Raw genomic sequence first — 17042 nt, 5'->3', positions numbered from 1 at the left:
TTTGTGGAGCTGTGTGGAAATGTCAAAATAGATAAAAGGCTACCCTGCACATTTTGTGCATCCAGAAGGGGTGTTCTTGAGTGAACTAGCATCTGTGAAACAAAAGGATCAGCTACTTAGGCATAACGAATGCATTTAGGCTTTGGCTCTCTGCCTCAATTCGCCAGGGGCTTTCTGAGACCACTGTTCTGGGGTGTGAGTATTAGGGGCTCAGTTCACAGGGACCCTCTGCCTGGCATTTTCTGAAAATCAGAAATTTCTACAGCATGTTGAGCTGAGCATTCAAAACCTTTTCTTATTTTAGGACATTGCCATTCTGTCAGTGCTTCTGGAAGCACTAGCTGCAGGTGAGCCACTATTTACTGATGATACCCTCGTGACTCAGAGAATGTGAATGACACTTTTGTGTCACAAGGTTTTGGGGAGGTGTTCGGGGTGCTTCCTGGCCTCTGATCCTTGATTTACTTGTTAGGCAAGATGATAGTGAAGTTGTCCCCAGCACAATGGGAAAAGAAACATTTCACACTGACTTTTCCTCTTGTTGCTATTTTGGAGTCTAGGCCAGGACTTTTCAGAATATCCTTAAGCAGTGATGTATTTATCACCTTATCAATAGAATGAAGAGGGACATTAAACATGATAACATGTCATTTTGAATCAACTTTAAAATCTGTTGTTTCAGGACTAGTTGTAAAGTGATTATTCATTTTAGATAGAAGTCGTTGCAGGCTTCTTGTCTTGTTTTTCCTAAAACCAATCAATAATAAGATTTTTAAGCTGCCTGAGGGATTGAGAATCTTTATGCTTTGAGTGAGTTTGATGTCTCTGACCATATCTGTGAAGCTTGTCAGTGTATGCAGTGTACTAAATCAGGTTTACATTAGACCTTGCTCTACTTTGCAAATTAAAAACAAATAAACAACCCCTACATATTCTTTCATTTCAGTATTTCCCCTGTAGCTTTAAACTGCTTAATTCAAATAGAAGCTTTCTACTCATAACCTGAGAATATTATGTTGTATAGGTAGGGGATATTCTTTCTCTTCAAAAATAAACATGATTCCAGCCATCTGCCACTCAGAGTTGTCTTTAAAAAACTGGTAGGCAACATTTAGAAGATAAGGCTTTTTCCTATTACATACATACTCAGATAGACAAGCTTTTTAGATCTGGACAAAAGTTCCTAGTGCTCTGTGTTGATAAATTAACCACCTGTTTCAGAAAGATTTAAAAGACTTGACTGAGTTTTATTCAAATGAACTCTGCCTCTGTAAAACTTAGGTGATTTTTTTTTTTTTCTATCTGAAACTGTTCTGAAGGTGCTAAAGGATAAGAACAGGTCACAATTTATAAGCATGCAAAAAAGAAGTCTGATAAACTGAAGGATTGTAATTACTGATAGAATAGAGGATTGATCATTTCCTTTCAGTGCAATTGATCCAATCTAAGGTGCTAAATTGCAGATACGTATGTACATACATATATATGTATCTGAATGTTTATGCAACTGAGTAATCCTGGTGTTTGTAACTATTCATGTACACAGAAATACTCAAGTAAGTACATACTGGGAAATTAAGGGCCTAAGACTATATTTTCTGGAAATTGCTGCTATTTGATTTATAATGTAGTGTACCAGTACACAGGTACTTTTAGAAAATGGTAGAGTTAAAATACAGGCTTCAGTAGGGCAGCTGTTAACACAGCTGGAATTAAACAAGGATTCCCCCCCTTTTCTCAAACAAACATGGAAAGCAAACTCTTATCAGGTCCTGTCTATCAACAAGCTGGCAGGCTATTGACTACTGTCCATTGCGCTGCCGAATCCTGTCTTGTTACCTTTTGTTCTCTTGTCTGTAGCTGCCGCTTGTCCTCTACAAGATCTGTGCCCTGCAATTTCTGTAGGGCAGACATCGTCTCTCTATTAAATGCTTGTGCATAATCCAGGTCGATTAACAGTCCAGTAACATGCATTAAGTAACATCCAATATCAGGAGAGAGCTAGGACCATAAGCTAATGCTATCTATGCTATTCATAATCTTCTAATTATGAATAGATCTGCTATTAGAGTTCTGTACTTTATTTTTCTATTTATTATGATTTTACTAATATTGTTGATAATCTAATTATAGATATAAGGAATTTCCATTCAAATAGAGCCATCAAAACAGAAAACACTGTTTCTTTTTATTTTACCTTGAAGTGTTTTAGGTGCTGAGAATACAGAGAGAAGAAATAAAAATAAAAATAAAAAATAACAGAAGAAAAAGCAGAAATTGAAACTCCTTAAAGAAACAGGCTTTTTCAGAAAAATTAATTTGGGGGTTAAACATTTAACCTTGGCTGATTCTTTAACTTGAATAACTGAATTACCTGCTAATGAGAAAGTGGAGCCAGCCATTTTCTACTCTCAACCAGAACAAGCAAAACTGAGATTCCTACTAACAGTAAGTAATCTCTCATTTATTAAAGAGCATGAGCTCTTCTAAGGACTTGAAACATTTCAAGAGAGCATTTCAAACATCACTTGTTCAGTAGTTCTGGGTGATTTATAAAACTACTTAATTTAATTAGTTTAGGAAACTAATATTTCAATTGTGGATTTTTTTTTCTGACTCTTGCGGCAGGCACACTGAAATGAAAGTGCATCCACAGCTACAGTTTACAATAAGTGTATGTATAGACCGTATTTTGCTTTTTAGTAGCAAAGGAGTGACCTGATGTTTTTTTTTCATTTTGCAGAGGTGTAATTTTTGAAAGTCTATGGTTTTGAGACATTCTATTCAAGTCAAGGTTAATGAGATTTTAACACCAAAACTTTGTGTTAAAAAGTGATCTAAACAGGAATTGTCAACATTTCATCATGGCAAATAATTTCTGTACAGGAAGTGACACCCACCAATGTTGTAAAATTTATGGGGTATGGAAAAGGTGGCAAGTATTAGGTTTGAAAATTACATAAAAGAGAATACTGAGTAGATTTTTGAAATATTCCTTCAAAAGCAGATGATTGGATAGTCTGATATTCAGTATATATTGTGTATCATATTCTAATGTTATTGTAGATCTTGTAATAAAGAGTGAAGCTCTGGTCACATACCTGTAGAAAGGATTTGATAAATTACGGAGTTTTAGATTAAAGGAACAATTAGACATCCGTAGAAAATGTTGATGTTTATTTTCCTTTTCCACCACAAAACACACACACACACACACACACACAAATAAAAAATAATAAAAATATCCTGATAATTAATGACATTTTACATCTGTTTTATAATAATACAAGATCAACATATATAATTACATTGAAAGCAATTGCAGTTCACAAAAGGAACTATTATTTCCCATAACATGCAATTAGCCTGTAACACTCTTTGTCAGAAGCTATGATTGAAGTTGAGAGCATAAACCAGCCTCTGTAGAGTAAGTTAATACGTCACAGGTGAGTTTCATGGGCATTTTTTTAGTATATGAATAAGGACAGAATTTCCCGAAATGAAAAAAATGTTAGAGATGGACAGTATTTCTTGTATCTCCCTTTGAAGACATGTTATAGGCCATTGTTGAAGATGTGGTTATAGATTTAGTCAATCACCACATCAGTTCTTACACAGCTATAAATGCAAATCTTATGTATAGTATTGTAAGTAAGATGTTGTATTTTAGATGCTGTTTCATCCATGCAAGTATGTAACTGAATTCTGAGATAATTTTTACCCAGTTTGATAAATCAACTTTCAGGGGGAGGGGCATTTCTAGAGGCTTTTGGAGGTCTAACACTCATTAAACTGACAACTGTCCTGCAAGGACTTTGCTCTGAACCAATATCTTCAGCTAAAATTCTAGAAAGGACTTGTTTGCCTATCCAAGTAGTACTTGAGAGTATCATCAAAGTAATGCTTGAACAACTCTGGAGAAACATGCTGTTTTCCAAAGCTAAGGAGGAAGAAAAAAGTAAAATGGGTGAAAGATTACTGCAGATAAGAAAACAGATCCGGTTACTGAGAAAACTAGAAAGAGAAAAATTTTGCAAATTTTTTTCCTTAAGACATATACTTGTTGCAACACTGATTTATACGTTGATTTATCTGCACAAAGCCTGCTTTCACTTCTTGTACCACCTATTTCATGAATCTCTGCTTGCTGTTGAAGGACTATGGGGGGAGCTCCATTGTTGCAGGAATGCTTCAGCCGGGTACAGCAGGTAGCAGAGCACAATCCTTCTCACACAACCAGCAACGTGCTGCAGCTTTTCCTGCTTCAAAGTAGCATTTCATCTCTCTCAAAGTCATATTCCATGGGGTAAAGGAAATAACACGTTGAGATTGTCAGTGACATTCTTCACTATTCAAGTGACTTCTTTTGAACAGCTGTTAAGACACCATTATAGCTTCACAGTTGCTCCAAAGGGATAACAAATAATAAATAAAAATAGAAATAGAAATAAAAATAAAAATAAAAATAAAAATAAAAATAAAATAAAAATAAAGGAGAAAAAAAAAAAAAAAAGGAGCACATTTGAATATGTAGGCAAGGCCTTATTTATATTGCATTTGTGGTATACCACCAACAATGTCCATTCATTTTCACCTGACACTCAGATGCTATGTCCTACTGTGTGAGATAAAACACAGCAACAGAGTAATCACTCCTTTCTCTTACCTCAGGGCAAAATTGCTGATGCTGCTGCAGACTGAGTCTCAAGGGAAAATGAAGCAAGTATCACATTTTGCTATGCCTGTGCATGTGTGGATAAAATATAGCGGAAACCGAGGGCATGATCCAAATCATGTAACACAACCCCTCACAATTTTTCTTGGAAAAGTCTTCTGATATTGCTTGTAACATCACTGGTGCATGCAGGGAAGTACTGATGATGGCATGGTTGCAGCAGTTCTTTTGCCATTGCCTAATCCTGAAACTTGGAACTCAAAATCCTAAAGAGAAGGATACGGGGATGGTTTTAGCTTTTCAGCTGTGCAAAGAGGAGAGGAAAAACAGTGCAAAGGCTCATCACACTCACGTGAATGTTTTGGCTGTCATTGGTAGCAGCACAAACTTTCCATATCTGTCTAAAGCCAGCAACTGGGAGTAGTACAGACAGAAAAGTCACACTGAATTCTGCTATTAAAGCAAAAATGAAAAGGAACAGAAGTGGTTTATGAATTACTTGATGTGTATGATGTGTCTTAAAGTGCAGTAAATGTTCAACAAACTTGTTACGTGTCAGTAAGTTCTACAACTATTTTTCCCAGTAACTCTATGACAATCTAGCATTGTTTTTCATTAACACTTTTTCTGGAGCTGAACAAAATGCAATGACTAGTTCCTTTTATGTATCTTAAGGGCATAATAAGACAGTGCTTATTGTTTGTGGAATAATGGTCACAACAGGTTTGCATAACTGGTTACAGCTGAAAATAATTTGCAGTATTTATATCAACTACTTACATGAAACATTTTGGCTCTTACTTGGATCACAAAATTTTCACTGAATTTCATGGCAAGCTTTTAAAGATGTTATGAACCAACATTACACCAACTGAAGGAAAAGAAAATGAAAAAGAAAAAACACTTTGCATTCCTTTATGAAGCATATTTGAATTCATAGCATAGAGCTATTTTGCTTTTTCTTAAGAAAAAAAAAATATATGTAGAAAGATCATTCAAAAAAAATAATCATATATCTCGTTTGTCTTAAATCACAGAATATCTCACAATTTCAACTGTGTACAATATGACAACAGAACAACCACCAAGCTAATACTGCTGTTCAGAGTTAAAATTTGTGATAGTTTTGATTCTCTTATTTAAACTTACATGACTGTATTGGGTTTAAGTGCCAAGATTTTGGTAGCAGGGGGCTGAAGGGGTGGCCTCTGTGAGCAGAGCCCAGCAGCTGCCACGTTAGATAAAGGCCAGATTTAGCCAGCTCCAGAGGGACCCACTGCTGGCCAGACCAAGCCAATAAGCAATATCATTTCTATCTCCGTAAGAGCAGATTTAAGAAAGGGGGAGAAACCTGCTACGCAACAGCAGCTAGGAGAGGGAGGAGTGAGAAGCAGCCCTGCAGCCCCCAAGGTGAGTGCAGCAGGAGGGCAGGAGGTGCTCCAGGCAGGCAGCAGCAGTTCCCTGCGGCCTGTGGGGAGGCCCCTGGTGGAGCAGGCTGTCCCCCTGCAGCCCATGGTTCCCACATAGAGCAGATCTCCACGCTGCAGCCTGTGGATGAGCCCCCGGTGGAGCAGGTGGATGTGGCTTGGAGGAGGCTGCAGCCCATGGAGAGTCCCTGCAGGAGCAGGCCCCAGGCTGGAGCTGCAGCTGCGGGGGACCCGTGCTGGAGCAGTTTGCTCCTGGGAGATGGATGGACCCCGTGGTATGGAGCCATGTGGGAGCAGTTCTTGGAGAGCTAGCTGCTGGCTGTGGGCAGCCCCCACAGGCTCAGTTTGGGAAGTACGACATCCCGTGGGAGGGACCCCATGGGGAGCAGGGGCAGAGTGACTGAGAAGGAGCGGTGGAGACGAAATGTCAGGGACAGACTGTAGCCCCTGTTCCCCATTCCCTTACGCCACTTGGAGGAAGGATGTAGAAGATGGTGGATGGGGGGAAAGGTGTTTGCCTTAAATTTCTCCCTGCTCTAGGTTGTTAGTAATAGGTAATAAATTTAGCTAATCTCCCTATGCTGGGTCTGTTTTGCCTGTGACAATAAGTGGTGGGTGATCTGCCTGTCCTTATCTCAACCCTTGAGCACTTTACATCATATTATCTCCCCCTTTCCCTCTGAGGAGGAGTAGTAAGAGAGCAGTTGTGGCAAAGCTCAGCTGTGCAGCTGAGTAAAACCACCACAAAGTCATATTTTTGCAAGTTGGTACTTTTTTCCCAGTTTATGTATCATAGAATTGAGGTTATCTCATGTTTACTTTGAATAATGACGCATTCCACAAATAACTAGTCACAATGGGGTAATTACTGATGCTGTGCTCCAGGCTGAATCTACCCCCCAGTTCTGCCACTATCATCCAAACTGAGCAGTAGGAAATAAAGTGGGATTATCTGTATCCTAATCCTGCTAAATCAAGATGGAAAAACTTTTCTCTTAGACATCAGTATAGGTAGATAGGTCATAACATAAATAGTCTTTGAGTTTAGCCAGTTACTTCCACAGTTGTATAGATTATGATTTGAAGGAGAGTTGTAACAGTGCAGTCTTTGCTGACACTTAGAAAATACAGTAAATATTTTGCAGAATGTGTCAACTGCTCACGGCTTTGCATGTAACACTGAACTTTTATGAAGTATTTTATTATTAAGGATTAACTACAACATTACCTTTTAATAGGATCATAAATCTTTAATTACAGTTCAATATGCTAGCAAATAAAATTGCTTTTGGAATGAAACTTTTTTATTAAAATTATATGAATATGAAATTTCTTTTAAATGTAAAGAAATCATAGTATCTCAGGAAGAAGCCAAGGCATGCAAAACTCCCACTGACTTCAGAGGAAGACATTGTCTGCAGATGTGCTAGCAGTTTGCCACTAGTGTTTTAACACTATTTAATACTCATTAAAAATTCAGGTCACTCAGTGTTTTTTATATTTACATTTGTTCTTTAACTTCACGACAGTGTCACCCTAGTTACATAAAAGATCTCATTCCAGGGAAGTGTCTTGGCAGGGCAATGTTTTTCTGCCGTCAAAGATCAGTGGAGAAACAGGAGGCTGGTAGAGATATGTTTTTCTTCAAGAAAAAAGAGCACTCATTCAAACGCTTTTAAAACTACAACTGGAATTTCTTGCCAGTTGAATCATGAATGTCCATTACTGCAGTTGCAACTTCAGCTCCAGCTTAGTTAGCTTTCCTGTAAAAAAAAAATAAAAAAAAATTCAAACACTTCTCTTCTCAAGGTCTGAGGCTGCCTTTGGTGAGTCTACATTGTGCCTCCATGATGGGACTCATGCTGTAGTGATGGGAAACTTCTGAAAATCAGCTGAATTGCATATTACTTCACAGAGGGATATTTTAGGCATTGCTCATTGGCATAATTCTTAGGACCAAAGCTAAAAGGTTTATTTCCCATGGTTCTCAGTTTAGAGGGCAGTCAGGAGGAAGCCCACAGAGTGGGAGGCATGGGGCATACAGCCTATCTGCTCATGAGTGTATACTGTATTTAAACACTTTCCAACTAGTTCAGTCTTCAACAGTGTATTCTGCTTTGGTCCTCAAACAGCAGTTGACTGTTAAGTGGGAATGGGTTTTGGGCCATACCCTTGGATTATACCCATGAGTGGGAAGGCAATAAATCCTACCCACTCCTATTCTTCCATTCAAGGCAAAGAGAGAATCTGTGCCAAAGACAGAGAGCTGCACCACGAAAATGTTCTTTGCAGCTGTGCCCTGAGTGGCTGTGTACAGATGTACACTTCAGTTGCAAAGCAAGGGGAAAAGAGGGCGGCTGTTTTCACTGCAAATATTTTCCAGCCCACTGATGTAAAACCTGGTGCTTCTTCATTAGACTATATGGTGCAGGGAACTCTTTCATGCTTGCAGATATACTGGGCAAGAAAATGTTCGCATGTATTTGGTGAAGCAGCATCACAGCAGCTGTTGGTTTAGGCAGTCCTTTCTGCTCTTTGTATGGACATAAAAGATCTCTGGCAAGCCAGGTGAGCATTGGTCCCAAGGCTGTCAGTTAGAAGGTTTAAAATTAGTTGACTTTGCAAGTGAAACTGAATTTGCAGTCTTTGTATGCAAATTGGTCTAATTGACGTGTTCTTATTGCAAAGGTTAAAATATGATGAAGGCTGCCTCTCTATCATCCCCCTAATACCACTCTTGACTGGCAAAACTGTCCACTTGCCTTTTTTTAACCGTCTTTGCTGTCCTCTCTTCTGGGGGTGCCAGCACAGTACAGCACAGTAAGATTGCACTATGCTAGCATTTAATAACTAACCTGAAAAAAAAAAAAAAAAAAAAAAAAAAACACAGAAAAGTGAAGAGGAAATATCATAAGTGTCAGTCTGGCTACCCTGCATACCCAGGATCTCTGGCAGATTTGCCCCCAATTTTGTGATGCTACATCCATTCCACTATGGCCATCTAAGTTCCTAGTCCAGAGGCAACGTGGTGCTGACTCTCTATTACTTCCAGTTACTTGTAGATACAGCTCAGCATACCCCTGACTGTGGTACTTGCTTCTGCCTTCTGAATAACTTTTGTCCCATGGTCTGGAAGCAGCTGCAACATTGGCAGTGATTATCCAGTAAACTTTCAAGAAGTTTCTGCTTTTAAAGAAATCATTCTTTGTGAATTTTGCTTCCCTCAGATACTGATTCTTACAGTTTGTGGCGAATATTTCCAAAATGGGTACAATGGCTACATTATCTAGAAGACTGGACCAAGAGGAATGCATTTGTAGAGCAAAATTGTACTAAGGATGCCACATTTCAGGCTCTCTTCTGGTTCTTCTGGTTGTGTGTGCATGTCCTGAGTGCCCATTTTCAGTTGGAGTGCATTATGTGTGCTACTGGGGTGTGTCTTCTGGGTTAGTTTTATCCAAAAAGACTTCAGTTTTCACACATCTGGGGCTTAGATAATTCCACTGTGCAGACAAATAGCAATATCACACAGAGCTGAGAAGGAGGGTGAAATAAAGGTTGCCTAAAGGTTGCCTAAAATCTCTTAATCTAAAACAGCAAACAGTACCACATGTTAATTAAAGCACTTTGGTTTATTCCAAACAAAAGGAGTGGAGATGGAAGACTGAAGGGTACATTCCCAAGAGTAGTGAATTTAATCTTTGTGAAGACTGGGATTTAAAACTTCTCAGTTTTACCCTGAATTTTCAGTACTTAGCTCTGTTTACCTGCAGAATTCTCTTCAGTTATTTGTATCGTCTCATTTTTAACACCAGAATATGTTGGGTATATATATATGCAAAAAACAAAGTTAAAACCTACCTGAATTTTTGCAATCTATTTTCACAGCCCATTCCCTCAAGTAATCCAGCTTGTGATTTTGTTTTTAATATACTTTATGGAAAAGCAAAAGTAGTTTAAAGTGACAAGAAAAAACATCTCAGAAATGTTTGCATTTTTCTTTTCCTAATACGCTACTAGCTTATTAGATTATATTCATGAATGAATGCCACAAATAATGTGCCTAAGTTTCTAAAATGGTCATATAACAAATTTCAAATTAGCATTTTTTCATATCAAGCCTTGTAATCAGGATAAACATTTAAATAAATATTTTCTTAGTATACACTATCTTCCTGACAGATTTTCTAACAAACAAATATTTTTGGGAAAGATTTTCTTTTTTTTTTTTCCCTAGACTCCTTCCCAAATGTGTTTTATAATGTCAAAGGAACCAAGAGGGCATTTCTCACTCCATTTCCTCCAGCAATAATCTACCACTGGATTGTAGAGGTATGTGAACTATAACATAGGGAGAAAATGAAAGGTATTTCTCATGGTATCAATATTACTGGGTATACTGAATAAAAGACTCTTAACTTTAAGCCTGGTGGAACAACACATGCCATCTGTGATTTAAGTAAAGTATATGAAAGGGTTATAATTTTAAGTTTATTTCCTCATTAATTGTTTTATTCACAGGGTCTTGTATAGAAGTAAGAAAAAATGTGGACTGTGTACAATATATATTTGCAAAGTCAGCAGCAGAGTTACAGTGACAGCCTTTCACTGGCAGCTAGCAGCTGGCATGCTGACCTCACAGACTGACGGAAAATCTGCATGAAAACATGCGTTCAGCTCATTCTGGGGAAAAAGTCAGAAAAGTTTGTGCTTACCACACAAAACTGTCCTGTGTGTATATGTCAGAGATGACATTTCCCTGGCAACACCTGGGAGCCTTTGTCTGGCTGGGAAGCCAGGTTGTCTTGGGAGGCAGAGGGCTCCCGTGGCCCCCCAGTCCCTGTGGCTGGCCCCAAAGCTGCTCGCCCCTTGCTGATGGATGGAGGGTGAGCCCTCACCCTGCCAGGGCAGAGAACCTGCTTATATTTGGCTCTGTGGTCATGAAACCGTTTTTTTTTTTTTTGTTTTGTTTTGTTTTGTTTTGTTTTGTTTTGTTTTTTCCTTCCATTTGCCAGCCCACGCAGCTTCCTCCCTCTGCTTCAGTGTGTGTTCTTCTGCAAACGTCTGAACCGTGAAGCTAATGCTGGGTCTGGCCAGTGTTTTCCCAGGAAAGCCCACCTGTGCTTTCTCTGAGATGAAATTCAGGCACACAAAAGTCAACATTTAAGTTGTAGACAATGGCTTCAAGTGTAAAGAATTTGTGCTTAAGATATTGCTGTTTTTTATAGAGGCTGGGGACTGTTTTAAAGCAGACGTTGTCCATTGCCTGGGACTCCCTTCCTTCCTCAGGATTCTTGTATTTCACCCTGCCTCAGCCCTCCTTACCAGCCTAACCTCATTTCTTATCAGTCTTCCCTGATGATATCACTAAGAAAGTTCCCATGTAAATTCTTTCATGGAAAATGAGCTGAGGCTTTGTGTGTGTTTTGGGCTTTACAGCTTTTTTTTTTTTTTTTTTTTTTTTTTTTCAGGCTCTCCCTGCTGCAGGAAATTGTGCATCTATATCAGGAGGATATAGTGCTCCTATTTCAGGTTCGGCCTTGGGGAGGTGCTTTTTTCTTTCAAAGCAGCCCCTTTTTGAGATGCTCAGCTGCTGGAATGGTAGCAGCTATTACCCAGCCAGGGCCCTCATGTCCTGAAGGGAAAGCAGCTTTTATCCCTGCTCTTCCCACAAGTGGGTGCTCAGGGTGCTGGAAAAGAGCACAGCATCTCAGCAGTCCTGATGAGAAAGAGCCAAGAGATTTCCATTTCATTTGAACTTCCATTTTTCATCTGCTTATTTGGAGGGAACAAATCTAGCTGTTCTCCCTCCCTTCAAAACTGAGAAATTTCCTACATGGCATTCCTACTGGTATATTAAATCTTAATGGTAGCAGCTCAGCAGAGAGAAGAAAAGGGGAAGGGGGGAATGCTTATCAGTTTCACTGAGGAGTTTGGGGGAAATATTTCAAGGCTGTTTGTCTGTTGTGTGGTTTAAAGGTTTCTTACACTTCTAATTAAGTATATATATATATATCCAAAGCTCAGGAACTGGCACAAAGGTGTAATGAAGTAAAAAAGCAAACCTTATAAAGGGACACTATTTCATTGTTTCAGCAACAGAGTTGTGCTGGCAATGATGTGCACAGGCTGAACAAGGACTCAAAGCTATGTGAAGTAGTCTAAAATAATACCTACTGTCATATCTCCTCAAGTTATGATCTCATCACAATTTCCAAGCTAAGTCAGGCTTTACCTTGTTAGCAGCTTGAAAGGAGAGCCAGTGAGAGAAACCCCTCTGGCTTGTAGGAAATGGTGCTTTTGGATGGTTTATGGGCCCATGCTTCCTTTCCCCACCCCTCCATGGCCCAAATCAGTGCTGCATCTTGCCCCCACTGTTCTGCCTGTGGCTTCTGAGCTGCCAGAGGGTAACGTGCCAATGAGATCATGGGCCCTGACACTTAAATATCCCTCAGTGTGTCTCACCAAAAAGGCCTATTAAGCAGTGGTGCCCTGTTCACATTCCAGATTGAGTAATTAAATTTTCTCTGCTTACATTCCCTTTGTAGTTTTAATTACTGTACAGCTTTTTTGTCCCTTCTTTTTCTGTTAATACATGATTTCCTGAAATGGTGTTCAATATTTCCTTGCTCTCATACATGTGTCCACTCCAGATACAGTTGTGCATGAACCATGATAATTCTACCCTGGATAATATTTGTAAAGCCTTCCTGGATGCTCTAGGAACTGATGACTCTCTCTCTCTCTCCTTGGAGATATAACAGGACTTCATGACAAAACCTTACATTTGTCTTTCACCTCTACTTTAAAATAAATATGCATGCATTTTTTATGCACTTGGAAATACATATAAGGTGCATCATTTATGGAGGCATTGCCCTTAGCACAGTGTTGCCACTCTCCGTGGCATTGTTTCACTTTCTGGCCCGTACTGGCAGTATCCCACATGAGACCGCTGCACATATCAACTACTACGTGCAAATATTTGAGTCGCCTGAAAGGCGCAAATTCTGTGACATCCATCTGCCCTAACTCATTGGGGCAGAGATCCTGAGAATTAACCCTGGTGGGCAAGGGTGCTGCAGTGTTGCAAGCGCAACAAGCTGCCACTATGTTTCTCACTTCAGATAATGGTAGATGAAATTGCCAGTGCAAAGCGAGGGCAGACTGATGAAACTGATGGTGGGATTGGGCTGCCGCCTCTCGAAGGTCGAGTACATAGCAGGTGGCGTCTGCTACCTGGTTTCCCTCCGTGATAAATCCAGGAATCTCAGTATGACTATTTACATGCTGGATAAATAGGTCTCTTGGAGAGGGCATTGTATAACAGTGCAGCACTACCAGTGCGGGGAGTCATACAGGAGCGACACAACTGCGCCATTTGAAAACAATACTGACTACCAGTGATAATATTCAAGGGCTCATTTGGGAAGCGTGTTAAGGCAAGCAACACGGCTCCCAGTTCCAGTTGTTGAAGTGATACCCCCGGTTCTTGCCTGACCTCCCGATTCCACATGATCCCATCCCACCATACCACCACAAACTCGTGCGTCGACCCTGTGGCACCTGTGAACACTGTGTGGGCCTTCAGCAGTCGCTGGGCAAGTGGGACCACTGGCAGTATGCTGACAAATTGTACAATTACCAACCAAGGGGAAGTCCGCTTTGCTTCCAACTGACCAGGATACCTGGCCAGTGTGGACTGGATTGACATACTGTTCCTCTGCAACAAGTCCAATGAGTTTGCAGATAACTCATACAAAATTGACACAGGCTCTACACCGGAGCATCTGACTGTTCTCATTCGGTCCCACTGTATGGTGAGAGCTAATAGGTCCTCCCACTGCGGTAATGCAACCTTCGGGGCCACACAATATCCAAAGAGCAGTGGGCGTCGACTGTCCCCTTGATGCAATATTATGACCGCCCCCTCATGCTGTAATAAGATATGTGCCTGAATTCCCTTCCCCAATTCCTGCCTTGCAAGCCCACCCGCCTGCACACTTTGATGTGTAGGTAACAATCGTCGTGGTGCTGTCAGGTCTGTGTCTCCTTGCAGAAGGTCTGTGAAGGTCTTCATCTTGTTCAGTGCTAGCACCGCAAACTGTCATAGCCACTGCATTGAGCCTACGAGCTCTTACACTTGATTCAAGGTTTCTGCTTTTTGGTTTGCTACCAACACCTTTTGAGGCTGCTCTGACAGTACCTTTATGTTCTGTTCCCACAAAGTAGTCTGCGCTGGTATTAAACATAGTCGGGCTACCTGTCGCCAATCAAATATGAGTGGCCTGGAGGCAGCAATAGTGTCCGTCAGCAGCTGTGTTGCTTCCCCTCAGATCCCACCCTCCAAAACAGACTTTTTCAACTGCATCAACAGTTTTTGTCTATAGGCTCCCAGCTTCTCCCTTGTCCCTGCATAATAACTGGATACACGCTCGGTCCTACTGAAGGGACCACTTCAGGTTGTAATTGAATTCCTTTCAAAACGCACTCCCATGCCACTGCATTTCAACCCCCACGCTGACTTGCCGTCTCCCACTCCTTTGACTGTGCCTCAGCGGCTGCTGCCGCATTACCCATCTGCATCTGCGTTTTTGTAAACCCTTTCAACAACCTCTCCATGCGCTCCTGCAAATCCTCCAACTGTTTCTCCACTCCCTCTTGCTGTTTTCACACCAAGACTGCCTGCCCTGATAAGGGTGAGTCCCCCTGTCCTCCTTGAGGGCACTCTTGCCTTTGATCCCATCCCCAATCCTTCACTCCCTCCTCCAAAGATGCCGTCAGCTCCGCGCATGGCGGAGGCAACGGCAATGACATACTTGTCCCTGACATAGACGCGGAAAGGTTGGAGCAAAGCAGCGGAGGCAAGGAAAACACTGGAGTAGAGGCAGAACTCCCACCACAGGGTGCCTCATGCACCAGGAATCTGATCATCATGTTCCCCACCATCATCCATCACCCACCCTGACCTTCCTCCTCGGTTTTACTCACAGGTAGGGAAACCTTAAAGACAGGGGTGCCCCAAGGCACCCCACAGTCCCCTACGGGGGGGCCCGTCTTCCCCCGAGTCCTTCCCTGCTCCCTTCTCCCTATCACTAGTGTCCTCCATCTGTGTCCCTCCCCCCTGCTCTCGGCTGCCGCCATTTTGTCGGCTGCCACCATTTTATTGACTGCTGCCGCTGTGTTTTCCTACGGGGCACTCGATGACTCCACCTTCACTCCACCCTGCCTATATTCCTGACCCTTGCAACACTCCCGCCGTCAACTGCCATACGGAGCACTGCTCCCTTGCCTGCTTAAGGGTCTCAAGGATCTTCCCAAAAGCAGGAATCAACCCCAGAACCTCCTTATTCCTCTTACAAGCCGCTGCCCAAAGTTCCTCCCCCACCTTTTCTAGTGTTCACCATTCCAGACAATTGGACGGTGAATCAGCAAATCCCTGCCGTTGCATCCACTGGAGCAAAGGACAAATCTCCTTCCCCTTTTGTGTGATTCTGCACTGCTTCCCTAACCCCTTCAGTGTACTCACCACCTGATCCATGGATGCCATGGCTATCAGCTTTCCACTCCCTTACCCACTGGGTGGCTGCCCACTATCACGTCAGGGTCAACAAATGTGGCCACTCTCCGTGCTACCCCAGCCTGAGAGACAACATCGATTGGCTGCCTGGACATCTGCTCCCCGAGCAGGAACACCAGAGATGGACACGCTGTGTCTGGCTCAAGTGCCAATTTATTGCTGCGTAGCATAGCTTCTTATACCCAAGCATGCAACTGCCCCAGATCCCCGTGACCCTTTGTTCCACCCACAGTCCCTCCCAATCCTCCCCACACATCTCCCCCCACACACAGAAGACCCAGAGACCTGGAGAAAATCCTCCAGTTTGAAGATATTCCATGTTGCCACCAAAACTAGTGTGTGGAGGGCAGGAAACCACTGGGATCAGAGAGTTTGCAAGCCCTAAAGATTTTGTTCTGGGATGCAACACAGCTTTTAGCAGGCATAGCTCTCAGCAATTTCTTTGCTATTACTCCAAAAAATAAGTTGAACTGGTAACTTAGGTCACCAGCACCAAGCAGAAACATGAACAAAAATTTCAAACAGTCCAAAAAACCTTTGCACATTTAATGAACATAGAGAACAAAAAGATCTGATGCAAGGCATACTGATGCAGGATGTTACACTGACGTAATTTCCATCTCTTGGAAAGGTTAAAAAGAAAAAATAATAAAAAAATGTTGTAACCAAGCCTGTTGCTGAGATCTGTACCTTAGGAATATTGATTCAGTGCTACTAACTCAGACAAAAGGTGGGGGTTCTTGCATTTACAGTAACAGTAATAAGGTGAAGTTGTACTTCTCAACGATGTTCCACTCCAAACACAAACAGTGAATCAATATTGAAGGCTGCTGTTTCCCACTGGAAAAGTCCACAGCAGGAGAAGTTGGGGAATTAGTTGTTTTGTCCACTTCGATTTTTAACACATATACCATGGGAGTGTGTTGCTTCTCTGCTTTTTACCCAAACGTTTCTAGCTTTTTACTCAAGGTTTTGGACTTCTGTCTGTTCAAGTTTGCTTGCAAGGATACCTCAGATGCTGCTGTGAGATGAACACTACTGCAAATCTAAATAAAGTATGGATACTAAGTGGAGCTTGGACTATAAGATATATTTCCATATCTGGAATAGCATTCACATCCAAACTTTCTTTCAAAAGAGCTGCAGCATGAAACTTGGGTCTGATGTGAGCCCTTAACTGTGTGTTTAGGTCCAATGAAATGATTAAAGTGTAATGTTACATTTAATGTTTGCAGTGCTCCCTTCTTTGCCCTATTCTCCCCTCAGATGGCAGAATTAAGCAGGAAAAGAGTTGGAATGGGAGTATCCATATCCTCTTAACATCACTACTTATCTAGCCCTGCTCATGACAATATCTCAC

General features: G+C 41.4%; 1 long non-coding RNA gene across 1 annotated transcript in view; it reads left to right on the top strand.

Moving 5' to 3' along the window:
• The first annotated feature begins 2400 nt into the window (after window positions 1–2400).
• LOC119714382 (uncharacterized) overlaps window positions 2401–17042 on the top strand; it is a 150404-nt gene continuing 135762 nt past the window's right edge. The window contains exon 1 of the long non-coding RNA XR_005261526.2: window positions 2401–2448. This is a non-coding gene — a long non-coding RNA (uncharacterized lncRNA). The remainder of the gene's footprint in view (window positions 2449–17042) is intronic.

This window comes from Anas platyrhynchos, chromosome 1 (genome assembly GCF_047663525.1).
Source record: "Anas platyrhynchos isolate ZD024472 breed Pekin duck chromosome 1, IASCAAS_PekinDuck_T2T, whole genome shotgun sequence".
NCBI lineage: Eukaryota > Metazoa > Chordata > Aves > Anseriformes > Anatidae > Anas > Anas platyrhynchos.
The sequence above is the reverse complement of the archived record's forward strand: the minus strand, read 5'-3'. Positions and strand labels throughout refer to the sequence as shown.